The 26762-nt window shown below is 48.3% G+C and overlaps 1 protein-coding gene across 1 annotated transcript in view; it reads left to right on the plus strand.

Moving 5' to 3' along the window:
• The first annotated feature begins 520 nt into the window (after positions 1-520).
• LOC144806420 (uncharacterized) overlaps positions 521-26762 on the plus strand; it is a 160544-nt gene continuing 134302 nt past the window's right edge. Inside the window, exon 1 of the mRNA XM_078672778.1 lies at positions 521-803. The gene's annotated coding sequence lies outside the window, so the exon portion shown is untranslated. The remainder of the gene's footprint in view (positions 804-26762) is intronic.

Consider the following 26762-nt stretch of genomic DNA (forward strand, 5'->3'; position numbering starts at 1 on the left):
CCGCGCCTGACATGGAGGTAGTGCGATCTGGGGGCGCGTGTCCAGCGGGGTTCAATCGGCACTCATGGGGGCGGGGCAGGGATAGCACCGGGGGCGGCCGGGGGGTGGGGGCAGCGCCCGTGAGGGGGGGGGGGGGGCTTCTGGGATGCAGTCAGTGGGGGCCGCAGAGACAAAGGGGGGGGGGCGCTGACCGGAGCTCAGCGTGTCAGGCGGTGATCCTCGGCAGACAGGAGTGTCTCCCCCCAGTGCAGGCCGGGGGGGGGGCAGGTACGGAGCGGCCGCTCTGGAGTTTGAATCTCGGCGCCGCAGCCTCCTGTGACCCTGGGCGGTCGATGTGTCTCTCAGGGAGGGAGGGGGGGCAGAAGACCCTTCAGTGCGGGGGGAGGGGGGGGCAGTCCGGCCATGGGAAGGAAGCACTGAGCGCGTGACCCGCGCGCGCTGACCCTCACAGCTGCCTGCCTGGACATCGCGTCACGACCCAGGGACCTATAAAACAGCAGAACAACCCGCACGTCACGAGAACGCGGAAGAGAAGAACCGGAGCACCGAAGGCCAGCGGTGAACCGCTGACCCCAGAGACGAGGGGTGCACGAGGCCGACGCCGCCAGCTGACCCCAGAGACGAGGGGCGCACGAGGCCCACGCCGTCAGCCGACCCCAGAGACGAGGGGCGCACGAGGCCAACGTCCCCAACTGACCCCAGAGAGGAGAGGTGCACGAGGCCAACGTCACCAACTGACCCCAGAGAGGAGAGGTGCACGAGGCCGACGTCACCAACCGACCCCAGGCACGTGACTGACGCCGGTACGTGGGAGACCGGGGGTGGGGGGGGCAGACTCCATCAACATTTGGGGGGGGGGGGGGGGGCGTTCATGGCGGCCGAGCCAGACTCTTCCAATCCAGCCCTCCACCCAGGGTTGAGAGAGTCCTGGGTCAGTGACACCCCCCCCCCCCCCCCGTCCCCCCCGCAGAGACCGTCGTATGTTTAAAATGGACACTAATCTTGCAGTGAGCTCAGAGTTCAATGTCCAGTCAGAGCTGCGCAGTCGCCCCTCTGGGCCGAGCCTGTCTGAAGCTGAAGGGTCCCCGGTGCTCCCTGAACCCCTCCTCTGTCGGGGGGGCTCCCAGTGACTCTCTGTGACCTCCTCCAGGGATCCAGCTTGGCTCTGTCCCTCCCTCCCTCCCTCTGTCCCTCCCTCCCTCCCTCCCTCCCTTCCTCTGTCGGTTTTAAGGTCTCACAAAACTGACCAAATATATGCGCCTTTTACACGTCCGAGACTGTAACTCCGCCCGGATCCCTCTACTTTCCCCTTTTGTATTCCTTCTCCCTTTTGATCCTCGACTCTCATGCCAAGTGGGAGTTCACCTTTTTTTTCCCCCTAAAAGTGAAAATTTAGTGGGACGGTTGGAGCTTTTTAAAATGTGGTTTTATTGCTAAAAGACACAACAATATTGTTGACTGTGATATCAATTTGTCTTTTCTGTTCATATTGCAACCTTTTTTTATACAGTGTCTGAGTATCTCATATAAAAATAAATGTATTGGCATTTGAAACCATGCCACATTAGGCAGTGCAATATGAACAACCATACAACCATTTGTGACTGAGTTTTACCCCAACAGTGTTTAAACAAAACCAGTATCTTACTTATCAGCATTTGCAGTGACCAATTAAGCATAACCTGCGGCAGCACATCATTTGATTATATTAGTAGTGACCCAAATCAAACTGTGTGTCATTGGAAGCCAGGCTTAGCAGGGATTGACGTGGAGGTTCCCATATATGCATGGGTCTTGACGCAGCCGGTAGCTCCTCTACATATAATACAAGATTTTCATTACAATAAACCATATCCTTCACCCAACGCTTAGTCATAGGAGCCAACGCACTTTCCTAGTGCAGCGCGACTTGGTGCTTGGCCAATAACAGCACAGCGCACATACATTTTCCAATCGCACCCTTTAAGTGAGGTACATGGCGTAGCAAACATACTGACGGAACACACTGCAATACAATCCCAGTCATTTCCTGTAGGTATTGCAATACCCTTTCCCAGAACAACAGCACTCTTCTGCACCCACAAATGTAAGAAGTCAGCTTCCGGCTGTCCACATCTTTTACAGTTACTAGTTTCTCTAAGGCCTCATCTCTGTAGTTTTAACAGGCGTGTGGTAGACTTGGTGAATGTATTTGCAATGTATGATGCCCAAATTACCCTTAGGTGTGAGGGCACTGGTCAGCTTGTAAATATGGTTTATATATTTGAAATGGGTGTGCTGCCAGTCCCCCCCCCCCCACTTGCACCAGCGCCACAGGGCTGTTGTACAAAAGTACTATCCAACCCAGGAACAGTGGCAGGAATCCCATGCGGCGCCGTACATGGAACATGTCACTCCACTCAATGGAGTCAAATGTTTTTGCCGCGTCAGGAGGACCTCGGCGGCTGGCAGTTCAGGGTTCATTACATGGAACTTGGCAAAGATAGTTCTCAAATTATTAGACGTGGAGCGCTCCCGGATAAATCCCGATTGGTCCGGGCATGAGGGGCTGAAGCTTGGTAGCTAATATTTTCTCCAGTATCTTAGCGTCCAAGTTTATCAGAGACAACGGCCTATATGATTCGCACCTGTCCGGGGCCTTTTCTTTTTATAACGGCGTAATTATCAGGACCTCGCGGAGGGACGGTGGAAGTACACCAGTTTCATGTGCCTCTGCATACATTTCAAGCAGATAAGGCGCAAGCAGATCGATGCGTTCTTGATAGATTCCAGTTGTAAGCCCGTCTGGCCCCGGCGCCTTTTGGTTGGGAACGTGCATACCACCGCCTTTATATCCGCTTCATCTATGGGTTGGCAAAGATTGACGGTGGCCACCCGACAGCCACGCACAGGCAATGCCGGATAGATAGGCGTCCGCGTCCGTCGCACTCCCCCGTGCTGTGTGTAAATCAGAGTAAAATCTGCGGAATTGTTCCACTATCGCCTCGGGCCGTAATGCTCCGTGCCCTGCTTGTCTGTGAGCTTAGTTATGTGGTGATAGTCCTCACAAATTCTTATTATAGTGACCAAATTTCTGCCTGGGCGCCCTCCCTCCCCATAGGCTCGCGCCACATGTCTGCGTGCAATGTAGCGGATCTCCGATTCTGCCAGTGAGTCGTATTTCCTTTTTTGTTCATGTATACGGGCTAGGATTTCAGGACAGGGATTGTCTGTGTATTACCGTTCTCAACCTGTTAGTTAGTGCTCGGCCTGTGTTAGTTGGCCTCGAACATCTTTAAGAATATCCGCTGTGGTGCTGATTCAAACCCCTCTAATAGTCACTTTGAAAGCTTCCCACAGTGTGGATGCACTGTCCACCGTACCCGTGTCTACAGCAAAACATTGTTTGATGGCTTCCCTGACATTATTATTATACAGCTTATCCAAAAGAGCATGCGCACGGAAGCGCCATATGTATGGGCAATGTACATTAGTTGCATGTTTAAAGGCGAGCAGCACCGGATTATGATCCGACAATGTGCGTGGGTGGATCGTGACATCCGTAACCCAGTCATTGGCCCTCTCACTGAGTAGCCAGTAGTCCAATCAGGACCAGCTATTGTGTGCAGGTGTAGAATGCATACCCTCCTTAGCTGTACTGTTAAATAGGATTTTAGGACCCTAGTGTAATTTTCCCGATTATGCCCTTATAAAGGTATAAATCACCTTCTAATTTAATTTCTAATTTAAAACATTTATAAAGCGCAGCGTGCACCGTGCGGTTTCTTGGCGCTAGTGGATAGTTCGTCACCTGAAGAAAAATAAAACCTGTCGTGGGTAGGAGGGGGAATTAAACAGGGAAGGCTTGTTTGAAGAGAAGCGTTTTTAGGTCTTTACGGAAAGAAAGGTAGTGAGTTGCAGAGCGGAGGTGATCGGGGAGGGAGTTCCAAAAAGTGGGGGCAAGGGTAGCGAAATTAGTTCCACCCCACTTTTTACGTTTGAAACGTGGGATTTGAAGGAAGGATTTGGAGGAGGAGCGAAGCTCTCTGGTGGGGACGTAATCATTTATTAACGAGGAAATGAAAGCGGGGCAGTGCCTTGACGAGCCTGAAAGACCATACAACCGGTCTTGAACAGGGAACGCTCCTTAACAGGGAGCCAATGAAGCTCTCTGAGGAGGGGTGTGGAGTGGTGATAACGTGGGAGACCATAGACCAGCCGGGCCGCCTGGTTCTGAACCATCTGGAGTCTCCGCAGGCTATATGCTGGAATGCCGTTGTATATGGCATTGGCATAATCTAGCCTCGAGATCACCAGTGCGGCCATAATCAGCTTAAGTGCCTGTGGGGTGAAGAAGCGGGAAACAGTGCGGATAGTTCGGAGGGTGAAGAAACAGGAGGAGACAACAGTGCTAATTTGTGAGTGGAGAGTGAGCTGATTGTTAATTTTAACCCCCAGTGTTTTCACTGTGGTTGAGGGGGTGGGGGAGGGGCCGAGGGAAGAGGGCCAGAATCGGGAATTCCAGGGACTGGACGAACCACCAGTGAGAACCAACTCGGTTTTGTCCGGGTTCAATTTAAGATGGTTGTGGTTCATCCAGTCCCTGATGAAAGACATGGTAGACTGAAAGTTAGAGACAGAAGAAGGAGAAAGGGACAGATCAAAGATGAGCTGGAGGTCGTCGGCATAATTGTACACGGTAACCTCCAGCTGCTGGAGAGCAAAGATGAGGGGAGAGATATAAAGGTTAAATAATAAAGGAGAAAGAGAAGATCCCTGGGGTACACCACAAGTGACAGGAAGTGGAGTGGTCATAAAGTCTCCTAAACGGACCGCCTGGGTCCGGTCCCTCAGGAAGGAGGACAGCCAGATCAGAGCTGAACCCTCAATTCCAGCCGCCTTGACACGGGACAATAAGATGGTATGGTCAACCGTGTCAAAGGCGGCAGAGAGATCGAGAAGTACCAGCGCCTGATGATTATTATTGTCCATACCCTTCCTGAGGGTGTCCAAGACCGAAACCACCACTGATTCAGTCGAGTGCCTAGGGCGAAAGCCAGCCTGGCGGGAGGCCAATCCCCCATTAGCCTCTACGTGGGCACTGAAAACCGCGGTGGCATGGCGTTCCAGCACCTTGCCCAGGTAGGGCAGCAGGGAAATTGGGCGGTAGTTTGCGGAGATGGAGGGGTCAGCGCCAGGCTTTTTTAGGATGGGCACTATAGTGGCTGTTTTGAGCGCCGGGGTCACTACTCCCTGGGTAAGGGAGTTATTGAGGAAGGTAATGGGGGCTTCGGGACAGGAGGAGTAAATATGTTGCAGGATTCGGGCCGGACAAATGTCTGCTGGGGAACCTGACTTTACTTTGGGGATTATCTCGCGGAATCTAGCCTCAGTAAGGGGAGGGATGGAGGTAAGATGAGCATGGACAGTGGGAGAAGAGGGATCCACAAAGGTAGGTGAAGGGGGAGGAATATTAGCCTTGATGGTAACAATTTTCTCTAGGAAGTAAGCATTGAGTTGGTCGCATAGTGACTGGGATGGGGGAATTTGGAGTGAAACTCTATCAGAGTAGGCCAGGTCATTCACTATACTGAATATTTCTCTAGATTTGTTTTCAGCTGCCATTATTTTTGTAGAGAAATAGGTGGTTTTGGCAGAGAGAATTGCAGTTTTGTAGTCAGCAAGTGATTTGAGGTAAAGGGTTTTTGATAAGGGGCAATAGTTTCTTCTCCACTGTCTCTCCGCCTGTCGAGCGGTCAGTTTTAGTTCTTTTAGGTGGTCGTTAAACCATCTATTGGACTCCTTTGGTCGTCGGATGGAAATGCGACGCAAGGGAGCCACTGAGTCGCAGCCTTCAGTCAGCCAGGTGTTAATGGCGTTGGCTTGAGAGTGGGAGGAGAGGCCGGAGAGATTCGGAGTGGAGTTCCGGAGCAGGGAGGACAGGGAAGGGAGGTCGACTCTGTTCCAATTCCGCGCCCAAGTATTTCTGGCGTGTGGGACTTTGGATGCATGGTAGTGAAAGATGGAAAAGGAAATGAGGGCATGGTCGGACCAACAGCAGGGGGATACAGTCACCGAGGATATTTGGAGATTGAGGGACCAAACCTGGTCAAGTGAATGACCGTGGGAGTGGGTGGGGACAGTTATGTGCGGAACAAAGTTCAAAGAAGAAAGAGATTCTGTGAACTCTTTCGAAGCAGTGCACTCAGAGGGGTCCGATGGCCAATAATTAAAATCCCCCAACACCAAGACCGAGGCGTAGTTGACCACCAAATTGGCCAACAGGTCTTGAAATGCCGGTAGAAATAGTGAGGAAGAGTGGGGAGGGCAATACATAAGGAGACAAGTAATAGGGGGAGAAAAGAATAGGGAGCGAACCACGAGGAACTCTGTGAGGGCGATGGGAGGAAAGGGAAGAGTTTGAAAGTTTAACTCTGACCGAGCGATTAGAGCAACACCACCACCAGCCCTGCCCGCTGGACGATCGGCGCGCAGGGCAACGTAGGAAGGGGGGAGGGTAGCCAGAAGAACCGGAAGGGAGGAATCACAGAACCAGGTTTCGGTCAGGAGCAGCAGGTCCGGCTTCTCAGTATCAAGCAGGACAAACAGCTCATGGTGGTGCTTGACCGCTGATCTGGTGTTAAGTAAAAGAACGGATAGCGGCGGAGGAGAGGGGGGAGGGTCAGGCGGGGGGGAATCATGTGGTTGAGGGATCAATCGGGCGGGGGGTAAGGTTAGAGTGGGAGAGGAGACAAGACCTAATGAAGCAATGTGTCTTTGGACGGTTTCTGAGAGAGGCCATGTGCCTTGGAGGGTGGTAAGCTCCTCAGAAGAGTATGAGGTTAGTTTGGCAAGGGGACGTGCCCCTGGCCCCGTCCGGCCGCGGACGGGCGCAGACGGGCTTGCCTTAGGCGCGCCTTCGGCGCGCAAACGGCGCGCCCGCTGTGCACGTCCGCTGCGCGTTCTGGGATTGCACATTGATAAAGGGAATCTTAGGGCGGGAAGGGGGCGTGGCCTCTAGGTGGGCGTGGCCGAGCGTGTAACAGGCCGGAGGGAGGGGGTCACGTGAGCGCTTGATCCGCTGCACGGCGCCCTCGAAGTGAAGATGGCAGTGGGAGTCGAGGTAGGAATAAAATACAAGTTTTAAGTACAAGTGGCACACAAATTGCTAAAAAATAGAACACTCCCGGCTATTTCGCCTCAGGAGACTCACAAACGCCCCAGCGCTAGTGTCTCAGTGCTTATAAAGGGCGGGAAGGGGGCGTGGCCTCTAGGTGGGCGTAGCCGAGCGTGTAACAGGCCGGAGGGAGGGGGGTCACGTGAGCGCTTGATCCGCTGCACGGCGCCCTCGAAGTGAAGATGGCAGTGGGAGTCGAGGTAGGAATAAAATACAAGTTTTAAGTACAAGTGACACACAAATTGCTAAAAAATAGAACACTCCCGGCTATTTCGCCTCAGGAGACTCACCTTGCCCTAATATAGCCATAGAAATCATAACCATATTTAAACATAGCCCATACAATCCAAATACAGACATGGATACTTCCGCTAGTTCCTAAAAGCCACAACGATTTCTTGGAAAGACTCGCCTTCAGCAGTCAGGAACTTCCCCTTGCTTGAATATTGATCTATCTAAGAACTCATGGAGTTTTCAAAGAACTGCCATTCTTTGATGACGTTATTATGTCCAACCTTACGTCAAACTCGGCACTTTCAAGGTATAAATATACCCACACTTGCCGAGGCAAACACACGGTGGTGCGGAGCAGTTCGACTATCTACTTGCCCGACACAGCTTGCTACAGCAAGTGCCGAAGGAAGCCGACCCTCCAGCTGACGCACTGAGAGAGACGCTGTCTTTTCTCTTGCAGAGAAATCCAGCTCCAGTGTTTCCAAGCTCCCCTTGTGGGGTGTTGGGAAATCGAGTCCCGAGACAGAGAGATACCAGACCTCCGTCCTTCTAAAACCAAGGTACGGAGCTGATTAGACCCTAAGAGAAATCTTGGATAGATTCTTGGCAAAAGATACTAAAACCCATGCTACACAATACTTACTTCTTCCCTAGTACTAGACTTAGGTTGGGTACATCGGGGTAGGCGTCCTCAGTGGACATACTCCGATGCATCTTCTGCAGGAGGGCGATCTGTACGCTGTGGTGGTCTAAGTAGACGAACAAATGTCTGATTTTTTGGGGAGTATTAAGCCCTCTGACATGCCATGTCACAATTATATTTCTCACCCATAGTCATCACAAGGCGTTAAGTGAAATTGTGTCGGTGTCCTGCTGCCAAGGTCAAAGAATGCGATCAATGTGAGTTCAAGCGTCTCTGGTAATTCAATCACATTAATAAACCCAGCTTTTGAACCTTGCCATTCGCCTCCCCCACCCACTTCAGCAGCCCCAAATTGCTAAAGCCATCCCACAAACAAACTCTAGAACCCCCCTTCCTACTCTTCAAACAAACCCCATTAGAAACCAGAAGATAATGTGGTGCACCCATGGAGGCGTGAGCCACCCGCCGGAAACCCCTGTGACATAGTCACATGTGGGGTCGCTTAATCATCTAAGTTCAACCTCGCAGCCCTCTGACCTCTGTGAAGAAACCACTTATCAAAAATGCAGACCACAGCACCAAGAAAAGCTCTACATCATGCGCATGTACATTTATTTATTTATTTATTGGGCTTATAAAGCGCGACAGCTACCCGAAAGGGTTTCCCGGGCTGAGAAATAGCAACAAGCAGTAGGTACGGAAAGAAACGCAGTTATTGATTAAAAAGCCAGGTTACATTTCAGGAACCATACGTCATGACGTGTGTTCGTGACGTTTACTTATCAGTGTCCATGCAGCTCGTCATCGGCTGAAGACAAGCTGCAATGTCCCAGTACTGTCCAAGGGTCGAGGGGGGTTTGTCAATCATTCAACATCTGAAGTGTGTCCTTGCTCCTACTACGTGCCCCTCGTTGATTTTCTACGCTGTACTGGAGCGCCCTTCAGCTGCAAAAATGTAAGGATGTCCTTAGGGTCATTTTAGATCTTGTTTTTTTTTCCACATCAGTGATCCGAAGCCGTGCTGGGTAGAGCATCGCGTATTGAATATTCTGGTCCCTCTGTGATTTCTTGACTGCTAAAAACATTTTCTGCGCCTCTTGGACTTTTTGCATGAAATCCGGGTATATGGAAATGTTCATCCATCATGTGTTAAGGTTTCCAGCTCCCTGGCTTTTCGAAGCGCTCTATCCCGATCTCTATAGTTCAAAAGTTTTGCAATGATCGGACGCGGTCTGGCCCCCGGCAGAGACGGCGGGGCAAGTGATCTGTGTGCTCTTTCAATGATGAAGACATCCGAGAACGTGTCTTTGCCAAAAAGGGTCACTAGTAAATTTTCAAAGTAGCGCTCCATGTTTCCAGTGTTTGTTGTTTCCGCTTCACCCATGACGCGTAAGTTGTTATGGCGGGATCTCACCTCTAAATCTTCTGATTTCGCCATGATAGCAGCCAGTGCTTTCTCGGCCTTTTCTTGTTTTGTTTCCATTTGGCGTTGTGCGTCTTCTGAATCCGATATCCGTCTTTCCGCCATATCTATCCTCTCCGCGAGCCGTTTCGACATACGATCCACTCTATAGGTCATGGTATCGATCTTCCCATCTATATTAGTCAGCGTGGCTTGGATCTTCGTGAACATTGACTAAAAAGCCACTGACACAGCAGGGTACGCGTCCCCCATAGGCGCTTGAGTGGAGGATTGTTCTGCTGTGCCTGAATCTGTTGTTTTTTTGGCTTGATCAAAATGTATTTTTGGCTGAGATTTATCCGGTTTCCCCATTGTGCACCTGTCGGAGGCCGTGCCGGTGTGTCGCGTCTTGTGGGACCAAGGTACTATCACCGTGTGAGTGGCGTGGGTAGTACCAGACGCAACGAACTCCGCACCACCGCTCCTGCAACTTCTCCTCTGCAGCTGTGAAGAACAATAGGCCCCCAGTCAGCCCGTGTGTAGTGGGCCAGGCTCTGTGGTGCTCGGCCGCCCTAGATCAAACTTGGCGCTATCCATGTTCAATGAGTGGAGGCACACCAAGAATTCAGAGCAGTGGTATGCCTGCGTTAGGAGGTGCATGATGGTCCCCAGACAACACACTCAGACAATTCCACCCTCCCGAGCAGTGATTGTGGACCTCCGTAATGTACAGCTTCAGATGCAGGTGGGGAGCCAGGTGGGAATTTCTCTGTAGCTCGATGTAGAGTCAAGTGGGGATTCCTCTGTAGCCCGGTGCAGAACCTCCCTCTGTGCGCATCTCAGTTGTTATCGCTGCTAGAGCACGGTCTTTGAGAGTGCTTAAATCTCGCAGCCCATTCCCGGGCACGGCTGTCTCCTCCCCTGTGTGGAACCTCAGTCAGGGGGGATTCACTGATTAAAAACTGACTGCACTCACCCTTCAGCGCTCAAAGGATTCTCAGGCGTGTGCGAGCTCCCAATGCGGCATGGGACGTCGGCGCATCTGTTACTTGGGGCGGTCTGACCACCGCAGCAGGGCTATCGCGTGTTCTCCCGAGTCCCTGCCCGCACACACGCCGCGCAGCTGCAACCTTCCCATATGTCACTGATGCGTGTACGTACGACCCACTCCAGTGCAGCAGCAGCAGCAGCAGCTGGTTTGTTCAGATCTGCAGCACGTGCTCCCGCTAATGCCATCTCCTCTGCCCTGAGGACTCGTTGCAGCTGCCTAGATATTTAGGATAGTGATATCCCGTCTGTCAAGTATCACCCTGAGTAGGACATGTCGGCTTTCATGTACTGCAGATAAACGGCGTCCCAAAAGCCACCCATATCAATACACCCCTGGCATTAGTAAAATAGGATGAGTGAAATATCTGGCCACTTCATTTTTTTTTTTGTCAACCTATTGGCTCCCACGTCATCCAGGTGGGTTTCTTGCAAGCAGGACACTCAGACGTGGTGTCGCTTAAGAAACGTGAGTACTCTGTTACCTTTTGTACCCAATCCACTTACATCTTAACTAAGGAACTTAACCTCCATTGTCATAGCGATATCTATCTTGGTGTTGTTCCAGTCACCAGCTGTGCACTCCATCCACATTCCACATGTGCTGCATATAACAACTACTAAAAAACAAACCAAACTGTGCCATGCTCCCTCCACCCCCCCAAGGACCAGTAACGTGCAACAGCGCTATCGTCAATGCCCTCCCCATGCTTGTTCCAGGATGTGCGCTGCTTCCCTCGCAGCCCAACAGGGGCCACTGAACTTCCCAAATTTACCAGCCTCACGACCTAGCCCGCCCATCACTATACCTACAAAATGCCCATCAAGGGAAGTGTAGTCCAGCGGGGGTCCCCAATAAGGTTGCAGTACTCTCAGTGTTACATTTGGATTGTCGTTTCCCCTCTTGCCACTCCAGGCACCTCCGTCCCCCCCTCCCTCCCCCCCAACCAGGCTGTTCACACTCATTCTGCCCCTCCCCCCACCACCCCAGTAGTAAATGAGTGGCCCACATGCACTTCATTCTTTAATTATTATAAATGTCAGAGCAGCCAACAGCGCCCGTGTGAATGTCCCCTTTTTCATGTAGCTTCTGTCGCCGGAGCTGCTTCCAGGATGGTTTCAAGGACTATGTACGTCGCCGGGTTCATTGTTTCCGGGGTATCCTCTGTGTCATGCCCAGATTCAGTGTTCGGTGAGGAGGAGGCACCCAGCTTGATGGTTTTCAGATTCATGGTGCCGTTCATCTGGTTGATCCCCGTCCGCGGACTGTCCCGGGTGCCTTTTATTTCGGATTCTTCCATCAGACCAAGTGCCCCACCCCGTCCTTTGTTACACTGTTCTTCGGGGGGACGGGGGGGGGCGCGGCGCGCATCTCAAAGAAATAGGCCCTGCCTTGTGCAATTACCTTCAGTTTGGCTGGATATAGCAGCATGTACTGCAGTTGCATATCACGGAGCTTCCGTTTTACTGCCAGAGAGGTTTTCCGCTGCTTCTGGACCTACTTGGTATACTCCGGTAATGTGACTATTTTACTGTTTTCATAGCAGAGATTCGAAGTCTCTCTTGCAGCCCAGAGGATACAGTCACTATCTGATTAGATCAATATTTTGGTGATTATTGCCGGGGGGGGGGGTGAAGGCACCAAGGCTCTGTGTTCCCTGTCTGCTGCAAAGAGTTCGAATAAGCCCCACGGACGCAACTGGGTGTGTATCCATCGCTCCAGGAATTGATTTTTCCTGTCCTCCTCAATTTGTTCAGGGAACCCTAGGACTCTTATGTTCCTGTGCCTTGCGCGCCTCTCCGCAACTTTGGCCGGGCCCTTGTGACTGGACGTCTGGGCCACGTGCTGCTTGAATGGTGCCACCTCTCCTTTTAAGTCCACTATATCTCCTCCGCCGTGGATACTTTACCTGCTACTTTAGGTAAATCGGCTCTCAATATGTTCACATCAATAGACACAGTCTCAATTTGACTTTCCAGGAGCTTCCTGGATAGCCGCCATGATGGTTTGCAAGTTGCGCCATCTTCCCCCTCATTACCAGTGCCGGTTTGTCTTGTTATTCTTTGCGGGGGTGTCAAGGGGTAGTATACTGTGTGATTGTGTTGGCCCTAGCAAAGCAGCCCATATTGTCCTTGTCCATCGTGTGCACACCAGGTGCCCCCGTGCGCTAGAACCGGGTTGCGTCAACCACCTCAGTTCATCAGCCACCAAAGGCTTCTACGTCTTCGTCAATCTGGGCACTGTAGTCACTATATTATCCTCTCTGGAGTGTGGTGGGGGAGGAGAAAGTAACAAGAAGAGGAGGCAGCTCTGTCTGACAACCCCCTACCCCCCGACTGACCTAAATGGCCTGCAGCAGTAGGACCAGGCCATGTGTAGCTCAGCAGCAAACCCTTTGTGTCAAATGTGTTGTAAATTGCCTGTGATATTGTGCAGCATCCCATGTGCCGCATAGCACCCTCAAAGAGAAGTTCGGTCTCTAGCACCCCAGGAGATTTCCTCCTTGGCCTTGCTAGGCAGCAATCAAGGCCCCACCTCTCCGCCCACAGTCCAGGGGGCCACAGGGGTCCAACCACAACTGTTCCTTGACTCCAGCAGGGGCAAGAATATGCAACTGCACAATCTGCAGCCCCTGCTGTTAAGGGAAATCGTCCTCGAGTTACACTGAGAGCGACGTTTGGGACGAGACCATCTGACTTCCAAGCTCAAGATTTGGGGACAAAATAGGATCCCTCAGATGCATGGACTGCCTTATTGACATCGCTCAAGATACTGAATCCCTTTGTGGGTTGGATAGATCACCACAAAAGAAAGGTCTTTACCAAAAAGGACATAGCTTTGAGAAAGTCGCGGGACGATTTTCCTTTGTAAGCAATGAAATAAGTGTTGGCTGTCTGAAGCAAGACCAAAAGAATAAAAATAAAAAAAATGAAATAACTTGTGTATAATTTGTGCTTACATCGTGCACTTAACAAATTGTTGATACACCTATGATGGTGTGCTGAGGATTTCTTTGACTATTTCACCTACAACTTGAACACCGAAAGACGTAATCTAAGATTTACAGAAAGAGCCTGGAGATCCTCTCCATCCTTAGAACTTCTAAAATGCTTAAGATCAACGAGGAACACATACAACAGAAGAATAAGGCAAGTGAAAGCTAATTTCTTAGTGCACAGCTTGACCAAGCCAGAAATAGTCAAGCAACAGTCACACCAGAACCAGCACCCTCCCAAACTGTGAAGAACTGGCTGCCTTTTTCATGGAAAAAACCACAAAGATAGAGAATGAGCTACAACTAGTGAATGAACTACTACCGGCTTAATCACTCAGTTTTTCACTCACCACCTAGTATACTGAAGGTAGTGATCCATCCAGGTACCCTTCCAAAAACAAGGCCCCTTGCCACACCTTCTCCTCAATCAACGAAAGTGACATTTACAAAATCCTTTCATCATATAACCCATCTAGTCACTTCACTGACCCTCTACCTCCATCTATGTTCAAAAGAGATCACAGCCTTCATTCTCCCCTATGGTCTAAGATCGTAAATGCCTCGCTACATCAAGGCACTATACCTGATTGCCTAAAAGCAGGACACCCCCACTTTAAAAAAACAACGCAGACTGCTCTGATCCTAATAACTTTCAGCCAATCTCCAACATCCCTACTCTTGCAAAGCTCTTAGAAAAATGTGTCTAGATTCAACTCTGCAACCACATAGACAACTTTTAACTCCTTGACAAACACCATTCAGTTTTCCGTAAAGGTCACAGCACTGAATCTGCACTTACTCATTTTGTGGAAGACATATTAACACTGGATCTAAATGAAACATCCCTCATGATACTGCTCGACTTTATAGCCGCCTTTGACACAGTTAATCACGATAGACTATTGGAACAAAGGATGGGCTTATTAGGGGTCGTATTGTAATGGTTTTCCCCATTCCTCTAAAACAGATCTCAGGTAGTCAGAATGAATTTATCTCTGTCTAAGCCCCATGCGATCACTCTTGGCTTTCCCCAGGGATCTGCTCTCTCACCCATTCTCTTCAATCTTTTCCTGGAACTACTGGCAAACTACTTAAAATCTGCTACCATCACCTATAATATCTACACTGATGACACTCAGCTGAATCTCAAAATCATCTTCCCAGAGGACATTACATTCCTCAATTCCACCTTGCAAAATACACATCTCTGGCTCACAGAAAACCAACTCACTATTGCCAAAACGGAATTCTTTCTCATCTCACCGCCGAATAACATCCCCAAGATCGATCTTTGGTTGAAACCTCTTGCAGCCCTCACTTGCTCTCCTCACATCATACTTTCTAAGCGGTCTAAGCTCTTGTTTTGCCCAGACTGGATTATGGTAGTGCCACTCTATGTGGCTTACCTCGATACAAATTGGACTCTCCAAGAGTCTCCCTCAACACGGCAGCCAGACTTGTCTCCGGAACACAAAGAAATACACACATCTCCCCAGCCCTAAAATCCCTGAACTGGCGACTGTACGAAGCAAGATCTCAACAAATAATTGCATGCATGACTCCTAAAGTGTCACACATCAATACCTCCCGATATCAGGCCCAAAAGCTAAACCATGAGGGGACTGCAGACTATTGTGAAGCGCGCACACCCTGCTTCTGAAACCCAAATGAAACCATAAAAAGAAAATTGGCGCCAGCGTGTTTTCCTTTTTCGCACCTAAGATATGGAATTCTCTACCGCCGGACGTTTGTCTAATCTCTTCTACCACCTCCTTCAAAAAGAAGCATAATCTTTTCTGCTGACTAGGTTTTTACCCTAAGACAATATATTCATGCTTACTAAAATGTAACCATACTAACTACTCTTTATGATGCTTGACCATCTTATTGCTAACTATTATTGAGATCGAGCTTTTTACTCTATTTATTTTCATTGCTGTGTTTGTCATTCACTCATGTCTGTTTTACCAGTCCAACAGATACCCTACCTCTCGTCATGTAAAGCTTTCTGATACTCACTACGGCAGAGGTCTTCAAACTTTTGGATGCCGAGACCCCCCTGTCAACATTTTGAGGATTAAGGACCCCCTCCTGACAAAAAATGTTAAACCTGTAGGCAGGGCTACTAGAATTATGAGGCAGTGAGGACCAAATTATGCGACAGGCTTGACTAAATTGTGTGGGAAGAAAATGTAAGTGATGTTATGCCACGTATTTTGGGATAGCATTGCTTCATTATGTTGAAATTCTTTACACACAGTAACACTGAGGAAAGATTTCACCCCATCAGTACCAGTTTATAACCAAAATACAGCAATTAACATCGTAAAGATTTCAAGTCAACCTTTGAGAAGGGCTTTCCACTCTGCAGGAATACGTGCTGCCACATTAGAAGCTCACCTGGCCCTGGCCAGGAGAAGCAGGGGTCCCTTAAAAACCCGGCGGTTTTGTGCAGAGTTAAGCAGTTTACCCATGTAGCTTTCCTCTCTACCCCTCCCTTCCATCCCTCTCTCCTCTCCTAACCCTGGATCCTCTCTCACTATGCAGGCCATTTTCTTTCACCCCTTTTTAGGTCTCGCCTGTCGATGCGCATCGAGCTTGCGAGCCTATTGCGGCTTAAACAACCTTTAACTAAGAAGCAAGGAATCGTGGCGATTCCTTGCAGTGCCCGTGACTTTTAAGCTCAATGCGCATGTGCATTGAGCTTAAAAGCGCGTGCACAGCCGCAATCGCCATCTGTTCCCTCACCCGCATTCCTCCGACACCTTTTGAAGTGAAGCTTAGCTTCACTTCAAAGGCCCCGGCTTCTTCACACCCACATGCCGCTCTCCCCGCTCCGCCCCCTCCCCTGCCCGCCTTGTGCATTTCTCCTACACCCCCTCCCCACAGCAATGCCCTCCGTCTGTTTTACAATCCACATGCCGCTCTCCCCGCTCCGCCCCCTCCCCTGCCTGCCTTGTGCATTTCTCCTACACCCCCTCCCCACAGCAATGCCCTCCGTCTGTTTTACAATTTCCCTCTCCATTTACTTACACAAATGGAAATGCGATAGGTCTCGCAATAGAATAGTTAGACATTTTTCTTGTTGTGTGCTATTTCTTTTGAACTATGTTAACTGAATCTTTATTCCTTCACTCTATACAGTCTGTCTGAAAGATCTTTGCCTACTAGTTCGATCAGACTCCCTTCAATGGGTTCGAGTGTTGCCAGTTTTATTCTCAGAAGTCCCGCTTGCTTATCCATTTAATTCCCATGACTGACTTTATTGGAAGTTCAAATAGCAAGCCTCAATGTCAGGGGTCTTTTGCGAGCCTATTGCCTCTCTCCATTTACTTACACAAATCGCGCAGATACCCCAAGCAGCAGTGCCCGCACTACCAATCCTTCTGTTATGCCACATCTCTCAGCTTACATATTCCTTCGCTCTTTCTTTTACTCTCCACGTTTCTGCCTCTTTCACTCTCTCTTCCAACTCTCTCCCCCCTCTCCATTTACTTACACAAATCGCGCAGATACCCCAAGCAGCAGTGCCCGCACTACCAATCCTTCTGTTATGCCACATCTCTCAGCTTACATATTCCTTCGCTCTTTCTTTTACTCTCCACGTTTCTGCCTCTTTCACTCTCTCTTCCAACTCTCTCCCCCTCTCCATTTACTTACACAAATCTCGCAGATACCCCAAGCAGCAGTGCCCGCACTACCAATCCTTCTGTTATGCCACATCTCTCAGCTTACATATTCCTTCGCTCTTTCTTTTACTCTCCACGTTTCTGCCTCTTTCAGTCTCTCTTCCAACTCTCTCCCCCCTCTCCATTTACTTAGACAAATCGCGCAGATACCCCAAGCAGCAGTGCCCGCACTACCAATCCTTCTGTTATGCCACATCTCTCAGCTTACAGATTCGCACTTTCTTTTCCTCTCAACGTTTCTGCCTCTTTCACTCTCTCTTCCAACTCTCTCCCCCTCTCCATTTACTTACACAAATCTCGCAGATACCCCAAGCAGCAGTGCCCGCAATACCGCACTACCAAGCCTTCTGTTATGCCACATCTCTCAGCTTACATATTCCTTCGCTCTTTCTTTTACTCTCCACGTTGTGGAAAAGTAAATTTTGCCATGTTGTATGTGCCTACGTGTTCCCCATCTTATGTTATATGTGCATGATCGATATGCATGTATTCCCCCCTCATCGATTAAAGACGCAATTATAGTTGTGTCCATCTCTAGTATGCCAGTTTCCAGTCTTCGTGAAAACAACGAATATTAGGCCTATGTAAACCTATGTTGCCACGTTTCACAGTGTGCACGTTAATTCAGTAAAAGTCCCCGGTTTCTAGGCCTCAAAAGGGCCCGGACACCAGATTCAGCTCCTGTCTCCTGAACCCTCTCCGAGGAGCGATACAGCCCCCACCTGCATCCCTGACCCTTCACTTACTTTCTTGCCACGCAGTGCCCGGCCCGGCCTGGCTCTGCCTCCCAGTCTGCCAAGAGTATGTTATGATTCTAGTTATCAGTCCAGCCCTCCTTCTCTGCATTCCTAAGCTACTGAATCGCATCAATAGTTTCCGTCATGGTCTAGCCTTTATGTCTCCATGTAAGAGAAATACTGTATTAATATTCATAGAATATTCCTCGCACCCGCACTACATGTAGAATAATGCATGCACCAGTCTTAGAGTCTGTTAGCCTTTACCCTGATAACTTTTGGATTCTATCAACATGTTCTCTAAACATCAGATACTAGATATGCTTAGGTACATGTCGCTCTGACTCCGCAGACTTTAGTCTCCTCTTCTAGTGCAGAAGTCATAGCCCCCAGTTCCTCCTAGTAACACGTCATTGCCAGCTTGCGCGCACCACTAGGTTAGAGGTCCCGGCTGCTCAGGTAGCCCCCTCCATGTTTCCGCCCCATTTATGACATATTCTGTTACGTTTACATCACATGTCTATGTATACGCCCTGTACACACCTCTTGTTACACCCACTTTATGTCTTATCTTTCGCGACTGTTACGAACCCCGCCCACTGCTACGCCTACTGTATTGAATGTAATGCAATTGTTTTAGTATATATATGTTATGCACTGTTATTAAAGTTAGCGCTCATTCCAGATCCTGCCCCCGGCAGCTGCCATCCTATTCCCGTGCAGGTTGTCCTGTTCCTGTCCTTTATGATATATTAAAACCTGCAAAACTCCAGCTACCTCGAATCTTGACTCTTATTTATTGAGCTATCTGTTTATATTGTATCCAGTCAAAAATAGATCCGGTAATTAATTATTTATTTACCACATAATGGCGCCCGAATAGGGACTTGCCCTTTCCCCACGCGCCGGCGAAGCCACGCAAGCCCCCTGACCCTCTGCAGCCGTGACGGAACCATCCTGCGCACCGGCAGATATTTCTGCTTCAAGTATCCCTCAGGCCCACGGAGGAGACGGAGGTTGCGGTCCAGCATCCAGACGAGGCGGTGGAGGAACGCGGCGAGTCCCGACCAGAGCCCAAGCCGAGAGTTCAAGGTCCGAGGTATCCGGAGGCCCACCCGTAACTGAAGTCCGAAGTTCGTAGTCCGTCGTCGTAGCAGTCCAGTCCAGTCCGAGGCCTTCCGTTCTTGCTGCCCGGTGAGTACCGTTGCTGGGGTAGTATCTAGACAGGGTCAATTCATTTGTCTCTGGTCCGTGGGTTTGGGTACGCAAATCCAACACGAAGTGTCCACCTAGGTGGATGCGGGTCCTGACGTGTCTCTTTATGGGACCGGTATGTTTCGTACTGTTTCAGCAGTGCATCTAGTAATTCTAGTAAGTTCCGTTCTCGAGAAATTCATGTGCTCTGTTCTCAAGTATTCCAGGTAATGTTTCTGTCAGAACTGTTATTTTAATGTCATTCAATGTGTTTTCAATGTCGTGGTATGAATGATTTGTTTTTTCAGTCATTATTGTGTTTATCGTGTATTGTATTGTGTCCAGACTCCAGTCTAAGTTATGCCTCTGTTCTCTAAGTTACGTCAGTTAAAAACCAGAAAAGGGCTGCTCGAGGAAGCAGTCCCTGTCCCGCCTAGGGACAGTCCAGGTCATTTTATGTATCATAAGCATGGCTTAAGTGCCATAATATATCTAGATTTATGGTCTGATTATACCAGACATCTCGAAGAGAAATATAGGTGGCCTGTATCAGGCACATGGGATGCCGAGTGCATCATGCGAGTAGAAGAAGTATTATGGAAAAAGAAAGCCAGACAGTCCCAGAAAGATGCCATCGAGTTATGGCGCAAAGAATCTCATAAAAGAACCGAAAAAGAATTCAGAAAAGCAGAATTAAGTAGAGAATCCTCAGAAAGAGCCCAAGAAAGGGAACTAATCGAAATAGGTGAACGAGTTAAAACAGAACAGTCAGACAGACAGAGGAATGCCCTTATTAAGGGTATGTATCCTCTCCTTGCCGAGGGCTTGCCGAAGGCGACCCCGGAGGCATCCAGTAATTTTCCGCCATCATTAGTTCCGACCAAGCTATGTCATAAACCGACCGCAGCTGATATTTTCCTCTCGTCCTATCTGGACGACACAGTCCCAGAATATGCAAATCCTGTTCCGCCTGCTCCCGTAAATAATGTAATTCCCGTTCCTTCAGCCACCGGGGCACCCGTTACAGCACCTGTTACGGTACCCCCGGTTCAGCCTACAGTACAAGTACCTGCTACATCAGTCACTCTCCCAGCCCGTACAGTATACACCGACGATTCCAGTCTAGGGGCCGCGGGGGGAGGTTCTCCTCGTACCCCGCCTCAACACAGACGTATGACGCTACATGAGCTAGCGGTACAGCGTACACCCAAATTTCAGTCAGTTGCAGATATCAAGCGAGCACTTACCGAATGCCGTTATGATCCAGTCCCAGGCGATGATGATATGGTCTTGTATTCATTGCGTGTAAGAAGGGTGACCGAGTATTTGGACACCCTGCCAAATATGAAGGGTTATCTAGACAGAATATATCATTTCATCCGTACAGGAAGAGATCCAGAAAGTATTGGCGACACCATGGTCCAAAGAAAAGTCGAGATTCAGCTCATGATTTTAAAGTTTCTAATTAATTGTTTAATAAGAGAACAAGATTATCCAGGAAAAGATCCAGAAGAAATGAAAGTCCTGACCAGGTGGAGTGACCATATAGCCGAGGGAAGACACAAGACACTAGGTAGTATAGAGAGTATGTACAAGAAAATCCGTAAAGAAATAATAAAGTTACACGAGAAACGAGAAGCAACACAAGCAACCGAGAAAGAAAATGACTCTTCTACTGAAGAGGTAGACGACGAGAATCCTTCCAGAATAGCGTATGTAGGGAGAACTAGACTTTCCGACAGACATTCACGTCTAGACTACAAGAAAACTGTTCCTTCTCCAGTACCAGAACAGTGTTCTCTAGAACAAGTATTTCAAGCTACCGATCACATTCTGAAATCACGAATCGGTTATAGTGAACTTAGTACTATGCATGAACAAGAACTAGTCCGATCAGCGGTCCGATGGACTACTGATTCTACCACTTTTCCAGACGAGATAGTGGCACAATCGTTTCTGAAACTGCCCCCAGCCGAGCAGCGACTGGTGGGTATGTATATGATCCAGCACCTCATTACATTATATGAGGGTCAACATTCTGATCCAGGTCCGTTACATGATGTTCTGAACGAGTTACTACAGTACAGATGGAAAGGTCTAGGTACCGATTTAATTAGTGTCATTCTAGAACAGCGCCACAAATACGGAACGTTTCTGAACCCGCATTTTGTTCATGTCTCACCCCCAGAAAGTAAACCATTTTACATAGAAAGACAGCATCCGTTACGGGAAGTACACCCAGTTAGGACAGCGGGTGGTGATCTAGAACGAGTATTTGTTTACACCCCGATTACCAAGATGGAACTCTTAGAGATGAAAAAGTTAATTCCCTGTCACGATAAAGATCCAGCAGGGTTCCACCGTGAATTAAAAGACATGCTCCGTATGGGAGAATACACGTATCCTGATATCATTAAAATGTTAAAGGTCCTGTTGCCCGCAGGGGTGTATGAAAAACTCAAGGAAAAAGAATGGGAGGTGGGAGAGAAAAAGATAGATTGGACAGCTCTAGAAGCTGAAGATAATACACGTGTACCAGGTACCGGTCTAGGAGATAAATGTAAAGAATTGCCCGAACTGTTAATACAAGTTTTGCCAAGATTACTAGCCACGAAAAAGGAAGACTGGGATGCCATCTCAGCCTGTAAACAGAAACCAGACGAAGATACTAGTGATTTCTATTCTAGATTCGAGAAATGTTTCATTATTAACAGTGGTTTGAAGACAAGTAGCGAGTCATACCCTCATCTTTTTGTTACTAAACTAGTCGAGAATTCAAGCCCACAAGTCAAAAATCGAGTTCTGAAAGTTGAAAGTACCTGGCAAGCTAATACTCCGTCGCAAATGCTTCAGATGCTCCAGTATCACCAGAATAGAATCCGAGAAGAGCAAGAACACGAAAGGAGACGTATGAAAGACACGAAAATGAAAGTATTAGTTGCACAATCTGTTCCACAAGACAGTCAGACGAGGGGTCCGAATCAAGCCAGTCATCCTGCAGCTCCCGTTAAAGGGACCTGCAATTATTGTAAACAGCCAGGTCATTTTATAAACGAGTGTGCAGTTCTGAAACACAACATAGCTACTGGTAAGACTAAAAGACCACGTCCGCCTAGACAAGAACAAGTTTCACAGACTTCTCAGTCACCACAGAATGCACAACAGACAGTTACAGTACCGCAGCCTATAGCTGCAACACAGCATGTTACACAGCAGATGTACCAGTATGCCCAGGCAGAGTATCCAGAGTATCAACAGTATTCATGAAACAGCCTAGAGAGGGAGGTAGGCTTGCCTCTCATCGAGATACCTGTAGATCAAGAGGGTCCCTATGTTCACAGTCAAGTATTAGGGAAAGACAGAAAGTTTCTGATTGATACAGGGGCAAGTAGGACTACTATCAGTCATGACGAGGTTCCAGGGGCTCTCTCAGGCTCAAAAAATGTTTCCCTTGGATTTTCAGGAAAGCCAATTGTTAACGAGATTTCAAAACCAGTTTCTCTAGAAGTTGGTCCATTGTCCCGAACTACTGATTTGTTACTTACAAAAGCATGTCCAGAAAATTTGTTAGGCATTAAAACATTGAAAGAATTAGGTGCAGTTATATGTTGCTCCCCAGAAGGAATCCGATTGTTTTTGCGAGACTTTAAAGGTCACTATGTATTACGTGATTTTGATCCAAGATTACTGAATGTCCCACAGCATCTATGGGCACAAGGTCCAACTGATGTTGGTTGTATGAACATCACACCCCATCGTGTGACTCTGAAACAAGGTATAGTTTTGCCACGAATCAGACAGTACAAATTGCCCCCTGAGGCTGTAGCAGCCTTATCCAAAATTATTGACGAGCTCATTGCTCAAGGAGTGGTTGTAGAAACTGACTCCAATGTATGTAATTCTCCTATCATTCCAGTCATGAAACGTACTGATCCAAACGCACCTCCAGTATATCGATTAGTGATTGACCTTCGAGAACTTAATAAATGTATCATACCTCAGTACCCAGTAGTCCCAGATATTTCTTCCCTATTGACAGCTATTGATTCTGAAGCTACATTTTTCGCTGTCATTGACCTCAAGAATGCATTTTTCAGTGTCCCGATTCATCCAGACAGCCAGTACCTTTTCGGATTTTGTTTAAATGGAAGGAGCTATAAATTTACACGAGCTCCTCAAGGTTTCACAGAAAGTCCTAGCATTTACAGTCAAGCACTTAAGAGACAACTAGACAATATTCACATGCCAACTGACACTGCCCTGCTCCAGTATGTCGATGATCTACTGATCACAGCCCGTTCTGAACGTGACTGCGAACGTGCGTCACTTACGGTTCTGTATTTCCTGGCCGAGATGGGGCACAAGGTGTCCCCTTCGAAGCTTCAATTCTGTGTCCAGCAAGTGGTCTACTTAGGACACTTACTGTCCAAGAGGGGTAGGCAGTTGACACCTGACCGTATCCAGTTAATAGCGAGTCTTCCTCAGCCCAAGACCCAGAAAGAGGTACGAGCTTTTATCGGCCTCACTTCCTATTGCAGACAATGGATTCCTCAGTATGCATTTCTAGCCAAGCCACTGATACAGTTAACGACACAGGAGGCAGCCGCATCGACTGTCCTCCCTTGGACCCAGGAACATACACTTGTTTTTAATGAATTAAAGAAAGCCTTATGCCAAGCTCCTGTTCTAGCTACACCGAACTACAGTAAGTCTTTTACACTTTTTGTCACAGAACGTGAAGGTACAGCATTATCTGTTCTCACACAAGATCAAGCAGGACAATACAAGCCCTGTGCTTATTTTTCGAGCACATTAGATCCAGTAGCCCAGGCTCTGCCTGTGTGCCTCAAGTCAGTTGCAGCCACAGCACTAGCTATCAGACAAAGTGATTCCATAGTGTTAGGACACTCCCTGACAGTACAAGTTCCACACTCCGTGGAAGTTCTTTTAAACCGAACACAGACTCAGCACTTGACTATTGCACGTTTAACAGGTTATGAATTGACACTGTTCCAGCCACACATAGAAATCAGACGCTGCAACGTTCTGAATCCTGCTACACTGTTACCGTCAGTTACTTCAAATCCGGCCACACATGACTGTGTGGAAGTAGTTAACACTATGACTAAGCCAAGACAAGACCTGACAGACATTGCATTACCTAATCCCGACCTGACACTTTATGTGGATGGTTCATGTATGAGAACAAGTACAGGAGAACTAGTAGCCGCGTATGCAGTGACTACTGAGACTGAAGTTATAGAGACACACCGTATTGATACCTTGTCTGCTCAAGCAGCAGAGCTAGTCGCTCTGACCCAAGCCTGCATACGTGCCAAGAACCTGAAAGTAAACATATACACAGATTCACGTTATGCATTCGGAGTCGTACACGACTTTGGAGTGCTCTGGCAAGAAAGAGGTTTCATGACTTCTCATGGAACCAAGATTCAGCATGGTCTTCTTATTCAAGCTCTGTTAGATGCAATTCATTTACCGACAGCTATCGCTATCATGAAGTGCAAAGCACATGCGAAAGTCACTGACATTATTTCCCAAGGTAACGATCTAGCGGATCGAACAGCCAAGCTCACAGCTCAGACTCCAGACATTCCAGTTAACATGACACTGACACACACTCCAGAACAGACTACTTGTATGACAGTTAAGGACCCTACTCAAGATATCATAGACATACAGTTACATGCTACTCCCGAAGAAATCAAGAAATGGTCCGAACAAGGAGGGGTCCAGACAGATCAGGGATGGTTGACGAAGGGAAAAGCCACATGGTTTCTCCCCGACTCTATGGTTCAAGTCATTATTAACACCGCACATAGTCCAGCACATCTAGGAGAAAAAGCTATGTTAGACAGTATCCAGAACCTTTGGTTCAACAAGCATTTACGAGCTGCAGCCAAGCAGAAAGTCCGTACTTGTATGATATGCTGTCAGTTCAATCCGGGTAAAAGTGTCCCGGTGGAACAAGGTGGATTCCAACCTCCTGACCACCCTTTTGAGGTCCTCCAAATGGATTATATTCAGATGGAGCGATGTCGAGGTTTCAAGTATGTCCTCGTAGTTGTATGCGCTTTGTCCAGATGGACAGAGGCATATCCAGTCCCAGATTACACAGCCGCGACCACTGCCAAGCAGTTGGTTCGTGAATTCTTTCCCCGCTATGGACTCCCTAGGGTCGTGTATTCAGATAACGGCCAGCCATTCTCATCAGAACTTATGAAACATGTTTCCCTTCTGTTAGGGTACCAGTGGAAGTTCCATTGTGTACGCCATCCTGAAGCAGCAGGTCTCGTAGAGAGACATAACCAGACATTAAAGATCCGCATTGCCAAAGTTTGTAAAGAGAAAGGTGTAGACTGGCTAGTAGCTCTGCCAGTCGCTCTATTTTATATGCGCATGGTTGCACATTCCAGATCCGGTCTGTTCCCGTACGAGGTCGTATTCGGCCGCCCCCCAAACATGTGGGGTACACCTAGACCCCGCAGTATTACAGATGTTTCCAGTAATATGCTGACAGATTACCTAGCTTCCTTGATGTGTGCCCTACACTCTTGTCGTTCACAGGTTGCCGCCGCATTTCCAGACAATACCGAAGTGAAACCGCATGAGGTCATTCCAGGCGACCTTGTCCTTGTCAGGAACTTTGATCGTTCAAGTCCACTGGAGCCCCGTTGGAAGGAGCCACGACTTGTCCTTCTGACCACCCGCACGGCCGTGAAGTTGGAAGGCCGCAAGGGGTGGGTCCATCTGTCCCATATCAAGAAATTCCATGGATTGCGTATAAAAACATTTACCAAGAACATTTCTAAGGACTGCCTAAAAATTGACTCTGAATCCAAGCCTCCCCTGTTAGAGGAAACTCCGCAGCAGGAGTATAAAAAGAAACTCGGGTCTAGTAAAATAAGTCAGCCAGTTTAATTGTCTAAGTCCCCCTCGGGTGAAACGGTTAGACAGGTCCCTGACATGTATGAGATAGACCCCCATAGTGAGAGAGTTAGTCAAAACTCTATCAGATGTATCGTTTTTCTAAGTTTTATATTGTTTCTAAGTCTTATGGTTACCTGCACAAGTTATGCATTACATTTATGTTTTCCAATTTCTCATGTAAATAAGTTTTCTAATGTTACAGTAGAGCACACATTTAGTGATCTGCCTCCTCACGAGCTATCCTATCGTCTTGCTATGCGTAATAACACGTTTATTAGAATGTTACACTATTCACACCAGACCAGCAATGCCACTAATTGTTGGGTGTGTGGTCGACTCCCCCCTTTCCAGACACCGAAGGGAGTTCTGCCACTCTTTCCTTATCCATTTTCACATAATGGTTCGTGTGGAGCATGGTTCACGTTAACGTCATCCTCAAATGATATGTCCCTTCTGAATAGAACATGTTTTCCAGACAAGCAAGGTCTCCCCCATAGAACAGGGTTAGATCTAGAAAATGAAGTATATGATTTGGGTAATTATTCTTCGAATTTCATGGTCCTGAATGTTCAGTCTGATACTACTCCAGATTTGCCTGCTATTTCAGTACTACCAGTCAAAGGCGAATTATGTGTCAGAAAGAATGGTTCCGCACATGTAGGACACAGTGATTGTACTACTACTGTCGAGTATAGTGACAGTGGGAAATCTATTTT

This window comes from Lissotriton helveticus, assembly GCF_964261635.1.
Source record: "Lissotriton helveticus chromosome 1_1 unlocalized genomic scaffold, aLisHel1.1 SUPER_1_unloc_7, whole genome shotgun sequence".
NCBI classification, from domain to species: Eukaryota; Metazoa; Chordata; class Amphibia; order Caudata; family Salamandridae; genus Lissotriton; species Lissotriton helveticus.